Source organism: Corvus kubaryi, unplaced genomic scaffold, assembly GCF_017639235.1.
Source record: "Corvus kubaryi isolate FWS band 111438036 unplaced genomic scaffold, C.kubaryi_AGA036_p1.0 37396, whole genome shotgun sequence".
NCBI classification, from domain to species: Eukaryota; Metazoa; Chordata; class Aves; order Passeriformes; family Corvidae; genus Corvus; species Corvus kubaryi.
This window is the reverse complement of record NW_024581135.1, coordinates 30,613,616-30,629,962: the sequence shown is the minus strand read 5'-3', so window position 1 is coordinate 30,629,962 and position 16,347 is coordinate 30,613,616. Positions and strand designations below refer to the sequence as shown.

The 16,347-nt window shown below is 42.6% G+C and overlaps 1 protein-coding gene across 3 annotated transcripts in view; it reads left to right on the top strand.

Moving 5' to 3' along the window:
* Positions 1–16,347, top strand: part of CUNH2orf88 (chromosome unknown C2orf88 homolog) — a 41,157-nt gene that overhangs the window by 11,087 nt on the left and 13,723 nt on the right. For 2 of the 3 annotated variants that reach the window (XM_042040723.1, XM_042040714.1), the window contains exons 2-4: positions 1,651–1,731; positions 8,993–9,032; positions 10,162–10,236. The gene's annotated coding sequence lies outside the window, so the exon portion shown is untranslated. The remainder of the gene's footprint in view (positions 1–1,650; positions 1,732–8,992; positions 9,033–10,161; positions 10,237–16,347) is intronic. The other variant, XM_042040715.1, reaches the window with a different exon arrangement.

Here is a 16,347-nt window from a genome sequence, read left to right as displayed (position 1 = left end):
GTAACAGCTATGGAGCATGAGAATGGTGGTTCCTCTTCTCCCAGCTGCAGGTTGTGGTGATGATAAACAAATATTTTTCCATCTTCCAGCAGTGAATTGAGCTTGGAGTGTATTATTTAGGCTTTAATCTGGGGGGAAGTCAGATTTCCTCTGAGGACAAGTACACTTTCCAGCTTTGCCTTGGGAGACACTTTCCTCACATTTTTTATTCCTGAGAAGTGCCAAGGAGGGAAGCAAAGGCAAGGGAAAAAATGAGAAGCTGGAACCAGCTTGCCCAAATACACTGGCACTACCTCAGCTGAGCTGGTGATGAAGGTTGGTCTGAGACATGGCTAAAGAACTGAAATTATTTTGTCTTATCTACACTGGTTTAGAGCACAGGGGAAAATATCCATCACAGTTTGCATCCAGGTACTCCATTTGCAAATTTGCAACAACTGCAGTAGCTGCTATAAAATAGAGTGGATTTGGTTTGGGGTTTTCCTGCGAAAATCTTTTGTGGCACTCTACAAAGGGTAGAGTAAGAGCAGGTGTTTAAAGAGAAGACCACGATAAAACACAAATCTTCTTAATGAGTTGTAATCAACCAAAAAGCTAATGGGGTTGGGGCAGTTCTTGAGAGTGTCTGAGGAGTCACGTCTCCAGAGCAGGCTTTGCATCCATATGGTAAAATCCTTGGGAGCCAGGAATTGAGGTTGCTTTTATTCCAATTCAAACAAGCCTGGTAAGGTTCCTCTGCTTTTGTAAAGATGTAACGCAAATATCTTTTCAATATCTCATTGCTGACTCTCAGGGTTGTATTCTTGGATCTAATTCAGCCATTTAGTGTCCTAAGCATTAACATTCAGTTGATTTATATTTCTGTGCTTACTAATTGCTAATTCCTCAGAATTTATGGGCCTCTTTTTCATCACATTCAAAGGGCTTTATCCAGAGGTATGAAGGGAAACATGGCTACAGGGAATGCAAACTTTGTAACTTGACCTGATCTCACCTCTCTTATCTCTCCATTCTCTCTTCAGGTTTTCACCAGTGTCTTGTTTTCCAGGAAAACTGTCTTTAAGCTGCATGTTCTATGACATATGTGCTTTTCTGTTTTCTGCTGTTTAATTAATAACCCACCAATTTTGGCTGAGGCTGTGAAATCAGAGATAACATGTACCTGTTTGAATATAACCAGGTCCTTTGTTATATTACCAAAATCATGGACTCTAGGAAACTGTATAATCCTCAAGAAATCTCAGCAAGCCTGCAAAATAATCTACTGCATCACACCTTGAGCTCTGCTAAGGACTGGCTTTAGTGTCAAAGCCTGTGATCAAAAATCCTTTCCAAGCTTTGAGGTGCACACTGCAGTAGATCTGGGTGCTCTAAATCAGTTATAATGGTGGCATTTCCTGTGGGCTCTCTATGTATTAGGTATTGTCTTTTTAACCCATATGAAATGTCTTTTCTTTCCATTCCATTATATGGTCTATTGTACTCTCTTTTTTTTAAATTTATTTTTATGAGAAATCAGTGATTTCTTATCTGCCTTCTCTGTACCATGCATAACTTTAGATAATTTATCTTGTTCTTTTTTTTCTATAGTAAACAGCTCTGCTTTTTTGGTATTGGTGCTTCAGCTCTGTATCATTTTTGTCTCTCTAGGGTTACTCTGCATGGAGTTTCTTTCTTTGAAGATGGAGTAATCAACAATATTCTGCAACTGTCTACAATATTTCTAGCAAGGTAACATATAGATTATACAGATGTAGATAAACTGGAGTTGTCTTATATTTACTCATTCTACACACCTGTATTTGGAAGTTACAAAAAAACCCAGCTGCATGTTGAAGAGAAGTTTTTAATTAAGCTATCCACAGTGGCATTCTCTTTAAATAATAACAATTCTTTAAAATAATAATAAACATGAAACCCTGTAAGCCTTGCAGGTAATTCAATTGTTCCTCTGGCTGCCTGAGTGCTCCCAGCTGAACAGTTTGCTTCACAGGTTTGTCTGACTGGAAGGCAGAACAGAAGCATTTTTCCCAAAGTGCTTCCCATTTAGCTATGGCCAAACCTCATGAGAACTGTGGCTCTTAAAAAGCAGCTCTAAATTATTCCACTTTGGGTGGTTCTGGCTACTTCATTGACATGGAAATGTCTTGAATCTAAAAAGAAATTTGCATAGGTTTAATTTGTGCAAACAATGTATTATTAAGGTTTTTTTAATCATGCAATAGTTTTGAATACTGCACTTAAGTTTACTGGGGTGATAATTAGAATACTAAATACTTCTGTCAGTGACATCCCTTAAATGTAATTTAACAGTGGATAAGAACACAAAATTTTTCAAAGATGAGATTTGATTTCCTCTAGAAGATCTGAAATCTACTTCTCACAGGGTAAAAGTAAAATATAGTATCGTTTTTACTACTACCCAGTGGTGTATCATGCAGCCAGTGTATACACCACCACCTATGATTTTGCCTGCTGCATGCTCAGTGTTCAGGAAATAAGCTAGAATAAATTTACTTTCCATCTGCTGTATGCTTGCGTGTAGGAGCAGCATGACTATATTTAAAGAAAATTTATGAGGGAAAAAAAGTATTTCAGAGCTTAAATAAACAGGCTTTGTTCACTTGACTGATGCTCAGTGGCGACTTTTGGAAGTGGCCGAGAACCTTCCAAAATATCTTTTCATGGCTGTAGGACTGAGCCTGGGGGATTTTGATTTTGGGGAAGAGGGTGGGGTATGGATACTATTGCAGTGCAATGGTATCATCATCAACATGCCTACGTAAACATTTCTAACACCATCAAATTCACTGCAGGGCGGAGCACAAAACCTTGCTTGTAGTTTTCTGCTAGGGAGAGCTGAGAAGCTGTATCAATCCCCAAAAGGATGGAGACAGCTTTTCACTAAATTCTTTATTCATGCCCATAATACTGACAGAGTCAAACAGAGATGTTATAGCATGAAGTGGCTTTCTTCCATCTAAGGATGAAATAATAAATTTGAAGCATGGGAAAAGTGCAAAAAAGTCAAGTGCTGGTTGAAGAGACCAAATCTTGTGTGCGATTCTGTTCTTTAAGAAGCACATACACAAAGCCATGAGTAAATACTAATAAAACCTGGAAAAATATCACTAAAGACAAAATATTCCAAAGGCAATGTTATCAAAATCCTTTGAAACGGAATTAAAAGATCATATGGACCTGCAAAAGCTGTGGGGATCAGGGTCCAAGAGAACTAAATTCTTGACTTTAGTTTCCAGTGTCCTTTGCCCTTTTGCATCAAGCAGGAGCTTCTTCCAAAAATAATTTCCTGAATGCAAATGACCTGTTATAGCACTTATTACTTGGGGTATAATGTTCGAAGCAGGAGTGACCCTTAAATTAGTTGACGAACACATATGAAACTTGCAACTTCTAATAATAGTGAGGCAAGTCTTCCATATGTTGTTATAAATTTCAGTCCGAGATGATTAACGTGGCTCACAGGCTACTCTTGTAAGATGATAGAAGAGATATTTTTGCTGCATCTCCTGAGAGGGCTAGTGTTTCAAATTATTTCCAAACAAGCTTCTTCCAAGTGAGAGATGGTTCTCATTTTTTTGTCACCTTAATAAAAAGGTGATGAACACTCTCTTCTTAACTGTGCCCTTATATGAACATCAAACAGATACTATGACAGTATGATGTGATAAGTATGTATGTGCTATCCATGAAATAATGTTGTATTCATAAATACAAGTCATTAATTTATCGTGCCTGTCATTATGTTTGGAATAGAGTGCTTGTATTGTAAGCCTGAAGGGAATCTCAGAAGTGAATTCAATAGATATATCTTTATTCAAAATTATTTTTACTTATAGCAGGTCTCTATCTAGTATATTTTACATCAATTCTGTCCAAAGACTTTAGAAGAAAAAATCTTATGAACTCCTTTATTAATTAAAATCAAGGCAGTAGTAAATTGGATAGCAAATTGTTTACAGCCATAAACAAGATGGAGGGGCCTAGGATCTTTTTTTTGGTATAGAGAAAGGTGACTGATGAAGCTCAAAGGATCATATTTGGTTTCAGAATATTAAAACTTGGGTCTTGGCTCTACTGAAATAATCGATAATTCTGTCACGCAAATATGGATTCATCTCTTCATTATATGAAATCTTGCTCTATGGAGTCACTATGGCAAACTGAAGAGCCAATTTTCTGGTTCTGTTCTCTGAGTTGTTGGGGTCACCATGGACAGATTGGTGTTTCCCGCCCAGCAGCAGTGGCACCACGAGCACTAACAGTTGATCAGGGACTGTATTCCTCCTACCGCCTCCGGCAGCTGTTGGCCCACCCGCTTCCTGGCCATGCACCCACGAAGCAAAGCTCTGCTAAGGCACTGGAGCCAGCTCCGAGGGAGGTGACACATCCCTGCTGTCACTGCAGCACAGCCATACGGCACAACACGATTCCTTGTGCCCAGTGCCATGGCCCGGCTTGTGCAGCACTGGCTCAGATCGCTCTGCACAGCTCCTCACTGCACACATACGGTGAGCCTACACATTTTCCAAACTTCCACACCCATTCCCCCTCATTGTCTCTCATTTCCCCACTGTTCAAAAGTAAATCTAATTTTCTGCTTGGAGGACAGTTGTGAGAACAGAATGTATGGTGTTCCAAGACAGTGCCCCAGTGAGACCTCTGTTAGCAGGCAGCTGGGTATGGAAGTGGCAAATGGTACAGGTTGCAGGCAGTTAGCAGTTATTTATATATCTACTAGTAGTATGTGATGCTGTTCCTAGATGAGATGGATAAAAACACAAAATATTCTTCTTTGGCTGAAACTATTCATCCTGATTCATCCTGTCTGATTCAGAAGAACTGAGGCTTGAAATGCCTGTCTGTATGTGGATACTGTTGACGCTGGCTGAAAAGAATTTGTCAGACTGTGTGTGTTTGTGAGCTCTTAGCTGTGCCACTGAACAACTCCTTTAGTTCACTAAATGCAGGCTTGTTTTGAAGCTAAGTGACACAAATTTTGCTGTGGAAACTGCATCCAGTAGTTGGCCTCTCATCACAGAGCCTGTATTTGAGTAAAGTTTTCCAGCTAGTAAGAGGTCATGCCGCATACAAGCAGGATCTTGAACTTTGAACTGTGTGATATGAACAATCTTTAATTCAGCATCAAAAAGACTTCTGACTTGAAGGCAAGGGGAAGAAGGGACAGCCAGAAAGAGAGTGAGAAGTTATTCAAGTTAGTATTAAGCTATAGAATTGTTGGCAGACCACCTGCATTAGAATGGCCTTCCTGGATTTTTTGTAGCCCGTTTTTCTCTCAGAGATTGTATTACTTTCCTATATTAACTACTTTATCAAAATATAACCATATCATACTGAAACTCCCTCCAAGGCATTTTCTAGTTTTATGAGCTACTGGATCATAGATTATTAGGGTACAAAACTCTCTCTGTGTGTATGTCTGTGCATATCTGTCCTTGTTAAAACTTAGGGCCACATCCCAAACCAATGCGATACAGTATGTCTGATGCCTCTTGGTGTCTGCACTTTACAACAGCCCAGTGCTGATCCAGAGAGGTTTAATTCTCATATAATACTCATCACATTTTTCTCACGTGCACTTCTGCTTGTATAACAAAACCAGCATCAGTTCATACTGCCCGAGGTGTGCTCTTTTGTAAGCCAGAGCTTGCTGGAAAATGGATGGAGGTTGGAGCTACCGCCATTAAACATCCATGGATAAATTTTGTAGCCTTGGTTGTTTTTTGGCAGGCTTCTATAAACAAGATTTTGCCTTAGATCCAAGTTTTCCTCCAGTCTAAACCCTATTTGTCTTTGCCTAACCCAATGCTTAGGCATCACCTATCAGGGCATACTGGCAGTGTATTGTAGGTCTGACTTGACCCTAGCTCCAGCCCTGGCTTAGCTCAGCAGCCTCTGCCAGTCCCAAACCTATGAGTGCACCCACCACCTGTCAAAGGTGAATGCTATATCTCAATTAACACTAAAACCTAGGTATTAATCCTGATGTTATTCTGTCTCAAAGCTTATTCCACAAACCCTTTACTATTCAAATCATGCCATCTCAGTTTCTAGATTTTTTTAGCAGTAGCTAATCTTTAGCTGCAATGGCTTGTTTAGAATTATGCATATTAACAGATCAAATACTTTGAGTCTTTTTAGTCATAAAAACTTTTTTATATGCGCTCAAGATTAGCTTTTCTTCAAAGCCTTGCCTTAATGAAGTAAATGTGTAGCAAGCTTATGCCATCTAACTCCATATTCCAACTGAAATATTCTTGCCACTGCTATATTAAAGGTAGGAATGGATATCATAAAATTAATGAGAAATTGGGAAAAATGAGACTTGAAGAACTCTAGTCCAAAAGGGCCCCTGAAATGTGAGCTCATGCTCTGTTGAGTCTCGCAGCGTCACCATTACACAGACTATCCATGACTGACATTTATTTCAGCAGAGGTGTTCCACTTGCTCATGATGTCCTCAAGACAGTTGTGTTCCCCCAAATAAATGACTTTTTCAATGTTAAAAGTTTTTTTTTTCTTCTTGAAATCAAATTGCAAAGTTATGTGTATAGGGATCTACCTATAGACTTAATGAAATTCATTATTTGCTTCTTTGCTGTTATGTGGTTATAGATAATATTTCTAGTTACAACCTCCAAAAAATGTTTTTGCATCTTTCTATTTGATCTATATAATGTCATAAACTTCCCTGTCTGATTTGAAGATGATGCAGCTGAAAACCTCGTGATAAAGTGGAAAGGACATCTAATATTGGATGGTATCTCAGATAAGACAATTAGAACATTTGGGTATTGAATAATGTCTGGAGACATCAAAATATTTAGTATGTGAGGTAATCATGATGACACTGTTGGTAAATTAGACTCTTCTGAAAATTAATTTCAAATTCATCTTCTCATTTCAGTGACAGATGAAGTCATTTTGTGACTTTATGTGCCGGTTTGGACAAATTTGGAGGAAAAATATCCTCCAATAGAAAACAGGTTACAACCAGCCCTCCCCCGCCAGGTTCCGTATAAAGGCACAAAGTTAATTTCTGGGCATAAAGCAGCAATAGGGGATACACATCATAAAGTCACCCCAAGACACTTTATAAAAGAATTTATTTTCCATTTGTGCTGCAAAAGGTGATGTTGGTGTATGAGAAAAAGTGTACAGAGGGCTTGATCTCAGTCAGCAAGGCAATTTAGGGAAATGGAAGTTTTCAGCAGCAGCAGTAGCTCAAATTCAGTCATCCATAAATCTCCCCGAGGGATGTGATTCCTCAGCATCTGTATCCTTCAGTCCCCTGTCGTTGCTTTAATGTATCCTCTGAAGGAGTCACTACCCCGGCTTCTTCCTAAGGCATCTTCTGTCTCATTTCCTATTTGAAAATGCATTTGCCCTGTGCTCAAAGGAAGCCAGTTTTATTGCCCACCTCATTAGGGCACTGAGCAGTTCAGACTGCATGACAGGAGCAGTCTTTGGTGGTCTCTCCACAGGCTGCCTGTGATATCCCTGAGAGTTGGGGGGGATGCATGCCTGCCCTCAAGGAAGATTGAGAGAAGTGGGCCAGGCTCTTAAAGCAGCAAAAGCCATCACCACTGCTCTTATGGCAGCAAGAGTTCACCCTTTCACATGTTTGTAGTGCTTAATCTTTCAAGGAGGAGAAACTGGTCTCACAGAGAAACATGGTTTGGGGACTTACTACAGGTACTAGGAAAAACTCTCAATTTCACACCCATTCATCATCTTTAGCCTAGTCCCTAAAAACACACGAAGAATATGTTTTAGGGGATGAATTAGTTCTTAGGGGCAGGATGACTTACTATGAGCAAAGCTGGGATGAAATAATGTGGTGGGTTAAGCTCAGTTAACAGCCACACACCCACCTGGCTGCTCATACCCTCCTCTCTCCTGATGGATCTGAAGAAAGTAGGAGGAAGGAAAGACTTGTGGATGGATATAAAGGCAGGTGCAGCCAAAGCAAGGTGTGAAAGCAAGGCAGAGGGGGAGGAAAAGGGAGGAGTTGTTGCTCATCATAATGCTGATCTCAGTGTGGAAATTTGAAGGTACAGATGTTGGTACAACATTCCTCTGAAACATACGACTTCTCTACATTAAGTACATTAACGTCCACAGATGTTACAAAATTTGGGGGAGCAGGGTTTTAGAGTGTCACTGTTCTGCTGATCCACAACCTCGCCTGCAGTGATGTCTGTCTTTATCTCTGCTGGGAGGCAATTTCCTGTTTAATGATTAATTTTAGTATCTTTTTGGAGCAGGAGCCCTGACAGTGATTTTTATTTTGGAGAAGGAAATGTTATGGCAAGATTGGGCCTTACATTCCTCTTATTTCTCTGTATTGTTTCCTTTTGTGTGGCAATTTTTGTACAGCTACTGCTTTGTTGGTGCCCTCAGGGCTCTTTGTTTTAGGCGTGCCAGCAATCGTCTTTCAACATGATTCTTGCTTTTTTCCAGCTAATATTTGACTGTCACGAAGCTATAATTTTCAGTGTAGAAAGAAGATGGCTTTGTTTGCAGCTCTATGTCACAGGGAAGCCTGATCTGGTGGTGTATTGCAGTGCACATCCCAAAGTTTGAGTTTATTCTAGGAGAGATCTAAATGCAAAACATTTACCCGCTTTTTTCTCTGTCCGGCTTCTCAGCTGACTGTAATTCTGGTGGGTGGCTTTTCAGTCACAAATCTCCTTTGATCCTCTTTGCAATATTCTAATGCCTCATGCTTGGTTAATCCTCTTGCTGTGCTGCTGCCTGGGTTTTCCAGGGCTGCAGTTTGCATGTCTGCCTAGGCTTCATGCCTTAGTGCTGTTAGGTACTGATAAAAAATTAAGTAAAAGAGGACTTGCATATAAATTAGGAATATTTCTGTGGCTGGTATACTGCCTTATTTGAAAAAAAAAGTGAATAAGATTTGGTATTTGTTGTATCTATTTATGTTTTCCAGCCCTGTGCACAGGGTAAGGATGGTCTCTGCTCACCAGGAGGTAAGTGCCTGGCTGCACAGGCTGGTGCAAACCACACCAGGGCTGCTCAGGCTGTGGCGTGGCAGAAGCCAGGTGTGTCCATAGTCAATGTATGCTCAGACTCACTGCTGACCTCCTGCCAAACACAGTCTTCAGTTTCATAAATAGACTGAAAAAAAGCAATAGCTGCCTCTTCCCCAGGCAGAGCTCCTGGGGGGGTTTGTTGCTGCTGTTTCAGTTTTCCTCCATGATGAATGTGCAGTGCTGCTGTGGTGATTTAGCACTCGGCTTCTGTGTGCACCACAGAAGGAGCCATCATGAAGAAAGGTTTCTTAGAAAAAAACACCCCTAATTATTGCTGTGGCCCCAAGATCAGCCCTTGGCCTGAGGCCATTGTGTGTGGGGAACAGGGTGCACTCCTCTGTTACTGCAGGGCCCAGGTCAGGGCTCACTGCCAGTGAGTATTCCTTAGCTGAAATGCTCAATCTCCTCCTGCTGGAAGAAATTCCACTCTTCCAGAAAACTGTCATCTCCAGTGAGAATTAGTGCTCAATTTTTTGGCTGCTTCTGAATTCCTTGGGTGTCTTTGCTCTGTGGTTACTCAGAGACACTGATCTCACTGCCCTTGGGGAGAGTTTGGAGAGTCCTAAGGAGTCAGCACCACTCTCTGTTCCAGGACACAAAACCTGGAAATCCCCAAGAGCACAGATTTTGTTTTAAAGATTCCTAAAATTGCCCAAATGGATTTCCACTACAAACTTTCTAATGATTTCTGGATTAATTATGCAAATGGAAACAAAAGCATCTAACAACTAGTACAGTCAGTTGAATAAACATTTGTGCTGTGTAGAAATGTGTCATTTATTTTCTTGATTATCTTAGCAGTTTCCCAGCCTAAATGATTCTGTGATTCTGGTTTCTTCTTTTTTACTTTGATGGTAAGTATAGGTTGTTCTATGGGAGACAAGAATACCCACCTATTCCATCTCTTTTTTTTTGAGCAGAGTGCCTTTATAGTGTAACTTTGTCATAATTATTTTTTAGCAAATTTTTAAGCATCTAGGCAAATTCTAAGTAAATAATGTTGGTTTTTTTCATGGAAAATTTTGCAAATATGATGGTTTAAGCAGTTCTAAATATCTTTGCACAGATGTTGCTGACTGGATGAAATGAATTTCTGCAACTCAGCCCCTATCCAATGAAGTCCTGCAGGATACACTGAAGTGTAAGTACATGAGTAAAACTGAGCATGTTCTTCAAGTTCTGCTGCTAAATGGGATATTTTATCAATTAAAAAAAAAAAAAAACCAAACCAAGTCCTTCCCCAAATGTCTCATAGTGATAATCACAGAGTGCTGGGGGTTCTTTAATGGGTACAGAATTCAGTGCATACACTGATTTTGTGTTTCTTCTTTGAGTTATAGCAGTACATGCACATCCAACTAACACCAAAAGAATTAAAACTAATAGCAATGGGCTAAACCTATTTTAAATATTCAGGATCTCTTCATACAAGAAAGTGGAATTAGGCTTTATATCTATATTCTGTTATATTTTAACTTAAAAACTATCAAACCTTTTTTTGAAAGCAGGAGGACGGCACATTCCAAAAATAATCATGACATAGAAATCAATGTTGTGCCCTAAGGTTTAGAGCAATTGTGCAATCCCCACTGTCATGTACTTTTGGTAGTAACAGAGTTGAAAATTAGGGCAGCACTGAGTGACTTCCATGGCATGTGCTTGGGTATCCTGCAATCATATTTGTCCTTACTTTTAATCAACCTGGTTGCAAACAAGAAGGAAATATTCTAAGAAAATAAAAGCTCTGAGAAAAGGCTTTGGTAAATCTCAGTTCTACGCAGAACAGCGAGAGCAGCTGAGAGCAGTGTATAATGAAAGAAGAATTAGGTAAAAAAAAAAGAAAAATCCATAGCTGAGGAAAGGAACACCTTTCCCAGGCACAGAGTTTTTGAAAATAGAGCCTTTGTTTAGATGGAGGTTCCTTAGTCTATAAAGCTGTGTTGCAGTGACCTGCTTTGCATCATGGGTTTGATTTTGAAACTCTACCTAAGTACTTATTACAAGGTATTCGCAGCATAACAGGTATAACTTCAAGGCTTTTGGATTATTAGGAGATTTTAGTTACTAACAAAAATCTTCAGGGCTTTCTAGCTCTTTAGACTCCATATTGATTCTTCTCAGACTGCGCAACATTTTCCAACCCGTACCAATAGTGGATTACTGCACGTATAAATAGATTTTGTAAAGTCACCATGTGGCTGTGGGCATGCTGGGGGGAACACCTGGGGCAGAGAGTGCTTGTCATGGCTTCCCTTTAACTCTTCAGCTGAATTAGAAATCTGTGCCTCAGTAAAGCCCTCCCTAGTACCAGTGTATAGTTAAAAAAATGAACTGAGAAACAGAGCAAGTGTTTCAGCCAGTGACCTCTGATGAGGGATTGAGTTGGCATTTGGATTTGGATAAATCCATGGAGTTTTGTAGCCCTTTTTTGAATGCCACATTCCTTGTCAGTGGGTTCTTAAATGAACTTAAGCACTGCTTGGGAAAAATGATTGTATTTTCTCTGCTTTCTGTCGGGAAGGCAGGGAGAATCTGAGCCAGCATCTGTGGTGTGCAGGACTGAAGGACTGACCATCCAGGCAGCACAATGGCAAAGCCAGAGCATGTGCTCCTGCTGCCACCTGGCCAACCACACAACTCAGGTCAGAAGATGTGGAAGAAAGCTGGGGTTACTGTAAACTGCGCACAGGAGAAATGGCAGGGAGCTGAGGTATTGCCAGGCAGAAGGGGACATGAGTAGTCCAGAAATGAGAGTGGGTTATTGTGGGTCTATGGGACAGAGAGAAGGAGTTGAAGTCTTGGAGAAGGGTTTGCAGATGTGGAGGAGTTGTGAAGAGTAGCAGATGGAAGGGCAAGGGCAGGAACTGTGAAATTGTATCAGAGGGAGGCAGAAACCAGGTTTCATTTTTTCTGTTACCCTTGGACAAACTCATTACAACTTTGCTATCTGGTGCAGAGGTTGTTAAGTGACAAATTTTAACCCAAAAGAAGTAGTTTAGTAGTTTCTTACCCAAGTTCCTCTGAAGCTTCAGCATAGCTATCATCCAGTCTGGGTACCACTCCAGCAGTACCAATGCTAACACCATTCCCTGGCTTCTGTGGTTCAGTTTGCAGCAGTTTCCTCTGTTGCAGATGTATTGATGCTGCATCCACATCACTCTGGGGTGAAGATGTGCACACAGAGCAGGGCATGCGAAGAATTTAGAGGATTTGGACCATGTTATAGGAAGATCTAGCAAACTCCAATAAGCAAGTAACTAATAAAAAAAATCTAATAAAATATATATCAGATCTTGTGACAACAAAAAGTCAAACTTGCTTCAAAACAACTTCTTCTGAAGGGAGAGTGCCTTCCTTACCCCTACAGGAAAATGCTTTCAGCCACTGAAATTCAGGAGAGGGGTGCAAGAGGCAGCACTTTCTGGCAAGTTGAGTCTCAGGAAAGGCTTTGATGCCTGTGTTCTCCCAAACCAGTTCATGCCCAGCAAGGGTTCCTGCACCCGGGCAGGGGGTAGGAGAACTTGAAGTCCCATAGCCCTACTCCATGGGCAACTGCTGCACCTCTGAGGCCTCCATTTTGGGGCTGGGGCACCTCAGATTTGGGTATTGTGGTTTTCAACATCACAGCGCCCAGGTCTGACCCCAGCCTTGCACACTGAAATGCTTTACGATCTAAATATTTCATCGACTGCCTGGCCTGTGCCTTTGGTAGTCATTTCAAATGGATGCTCTGCATTTAAAAGCACTGACTGCTTTGCCTCAGCCCAACATAATCAGCTGTCTTACAAACTCCACAGCTAATAAAATATTAAATCTGTTTTGGCACCCAGAAATAAATACAGGCTCGAGATTCTCATCCCATGTCTCTCCCTCTCCTTAGCTTCCTGTCCCTGCCACATCACACTGAGGTGCGGCTGCTCAAGACAAGGCTTGTTTTGGGTCGTGACACAAGAGATGAGCAGTGCACCAGGACCAGGGTATTATCTATTGGGATGCAATGAAGTGATCCAGTCAGGTACCAGCTGTGCTTGCAGCCTGTGCCATGCAGAGGAAGGCAGCCTGTGGAATGTCTGCCCTACAGCTCCAAGTTGCTCAGTGGGAGCTGCATTCATTAAAAGCTGAAGTTAAAAGTAGAGCCTTGCATTAGAAACCGGGCTAGAATAATAAAGAGCACAGTAGCCATAAACCTATACAAAGATATTTATAATTTAGTTACTAAATTCTTGTTAAAAAACAGGAGATAGTTTAAAAATCACTGTTGTAATAATACCAGTGTGTTAATGCAAGGTAACCATGCCTTTCCAATACTTCATCTTGTTTTTAATTCTCAGGGCTAGGAGTTTATTTGATTTTCTCCTCCAGCCACCTACAGGTGACCTAAAACAGTAATGAAACATCTGCACACAATCTACCCAGGTCAGCAGGTCCCAAGTCAAAGCTCCTTGAAATCAGAGGGCACAGTGTCACCAGCTTTAACAGGCTTTGGGTCGAGCTCCTCAGACCTGCCCTTGCAAACACTTGCAGCACGTGTTTAGTGCCCAAGGGGCTTAATCCTGGCTGGGGATCTTGTCAGATTAAAAATCACACGTGAGGATCTGGAGCTGATGTGCACCTGAGGTTGCCTGCCCTGGGAACTGCTGCTGAGGGTCGAGCTTAGGTCTCCTGTTGCAACCCAGCCCCAGAAACCCTTCCTTTGGTCTCTAAGGGAGCATAGTTCCCATTAGAGCTGGATGAAATGACACAGCAAACGCAGTGTGTACAAACCCTGTGCACAGCACTTGTCAGCACAATGCTTTCTCTGGGCTCCGAAGGCAGTAATTAGTAAAATATATGGGGTTTTTAATTCACAGGTGGACTGTTTGTAAGTAATGAGTGTAATATTGTGTGCTGTTGTTGGGTGGTCACAACAGCTGTAGCAGCAACCCTTTCGTACAAGGAGCTGCTGGATTTTGTTGGTGGAGGTATACAGGGGTGGCTGCCTGCTTCCAGTCTCCCAGCTTTCCAGGCTAGGGAGGGTTCCCAGCTGTTGGAGACCAGAGGGATGTTGTTCCTGTTTTTCTGCACCTGTGCATCCTCTGGCTCTCCCAGCCCTGCACAGTCCCTTCAGGACATGATCACAGTAGTGCAATGGATGATCTGTGACCAGCAGCTACAGTTACAGTGGTGTTTCTTTTGACTGATGTTACCAGTGTAGTGTTGCCTTCGGCTTTGAAAATGCTGCAAGAGATTCCTTGGCAGGCCCATGACTGACTGGAAATGTGTTAGAAACCTACCTGACAATTAGAATTAGGCTTGACAATTGGAAACCTGCTTGGCAATAATCATTGAGCTGCTGCAGCGTGTCCAAGAACAGGCAACAGAGCTGGTGAAGGGGCTGGAGAATCAGTCATATGAGGAGGGGCTGAGGGAGCTGGGGGTGTTTAGTCTGTCGAAAAGAAGGCTCAGGGGAGACCTTATTGCACCCTAGAACTACCTGAAAGGAGGGTGTAGTGAGATGGGTTGGCCTCTTTTCCCACATAGCAGCAATAGATCCAGAGGAAATAGCCTCAGGTTGTGCCAGGAGAGGTTTAGGTTGGATATTAGAAAAAGTTCCTTCATCGAAGGGGTGGCCAAGCATTGTAACAGTCTGCCCAGGGCAGTGGTGGAGTCATCATCCCTGGAGGTATTTAAAGGCTTTGTAGCTCTGGCACTAAGGGACATATTTTAGCTGTGGACATGGCAGTGCTGGGTTATCAGTTGGACTTGATGATCTTGGAGGTCCTTTCCAATCTAAATGATTCTCTGATTCTATAAAACTGTTGCCTAAATAGATGGGAAGACTTAGCCCCAGCTCAGCACAGGCACTGAAAGCGAGTGCTAACTCCAGTGAGGGGCATGAGCACAGTGCCCAGCCCTGCGGCACCCCGGCTTTTAGCCTGTTGCCACAGGACAAGCCAGGGCCCAGCATGAGCCTCGTGTCCCCACGCCTGTCACTCTCAGGGCCAGGAGACTTCTGCAAGTCCTGGGGTGCTGTTTGCCAGCCCCAGCCAGGTGTGAGCTCTGTGACAGCCTCCCAGAGGTGATGCCCAGGCATGCTCGTGTGTATTGTGCAGTAGTTTGGGTGTCAAGAACTCCCCCAAAACAGGAATGCTTTACCCAGGATGTCTGTTTGCAGCCTCTCTTATGAAATAGTTTTCAGTTTTAGCATCGCTTTTATTTTTGAAAGTTGAAAATGTTATTTTAGGTCGCTCATCTCCTTCATTCTGGAAGCTTTCTTTTGGAATGGGGACGTTTCCTAAAAAGCTTTGGTATAATTAATACTTCTCTGTGGTTGTACATGATTTGATGCTGCCTGACAGGATAAAATCAGAGATGCATCACCCAGGCCTCTTCCCCAGTCTTTCCCACTGTTTTCTTTGCTTTAACACTCACCAGTCCTTGCATGCTCAACGTGTTTTGGCACCTCAGTGCTGTCACAGGGCTGAGTGGAACACGAAATGGCAATGGCCCTAAGCTTTTATATGCCAACGCTATTCTTTGAGCATGCTTTTCTACATTTCACAGAATCACAGAATTGTTAGGCTTGTTGGAAGGGGCCTCTGGAGATCATCCAGTCTACCCCTCCTGCCAAGGCAGGGTCACCTGGAGCAGGGGACACAGGAATGCACCCGGGTGGGTTTGGAATGTCACTGGAGACTCCATGACCTCACTGGGCAACTGTTTCAGTGCTCTGCCACCCTCAGTGTAAAGTTCTTCCTCGTGTTGAGGTGGAACTTGTTGTGTTTTAGTTTGTGGCCATTGCTCCGCATCCTGTTGCTGGGCACCACTGAGAAGAGTCTGGCACCATCCTCTTGGCACCTGCCTTTGAGATATTTATATGTAATGATGAGATCCCCTCTCAGCCTTCTCTTCTCCAGACTAAACAGGCCCAGCTCCCGCAGTCTCTCCTTGTAAGAGAGATCCCTCATCATCTTTGTGGCCTCCGCTGCACCCTCTCCAGTAGCTCCTCTTGTTTTTGTACTGAGGAGCCCAGACCTGGACACAGCACTCCAGATGTGCCTCACTAGGGCCGAGTAGAGGGGGAGGAGGATTTAAAGGAGGAGAAGCCAATGGGAGGCGGCTTTCCGCCTGGGTGTTTTTTCCCCCTTTTTCCCTTACTTTAAATGGCAGGGCCGGTGCGGGCGCTGAGGCGCGGCGGCCGCGCTGCCCGCGGGCGGGGCAGGAGCGCCGTGGCCGGGGGCGCACAGGGGCTGCGGGGCGGGCACAGGTGCCG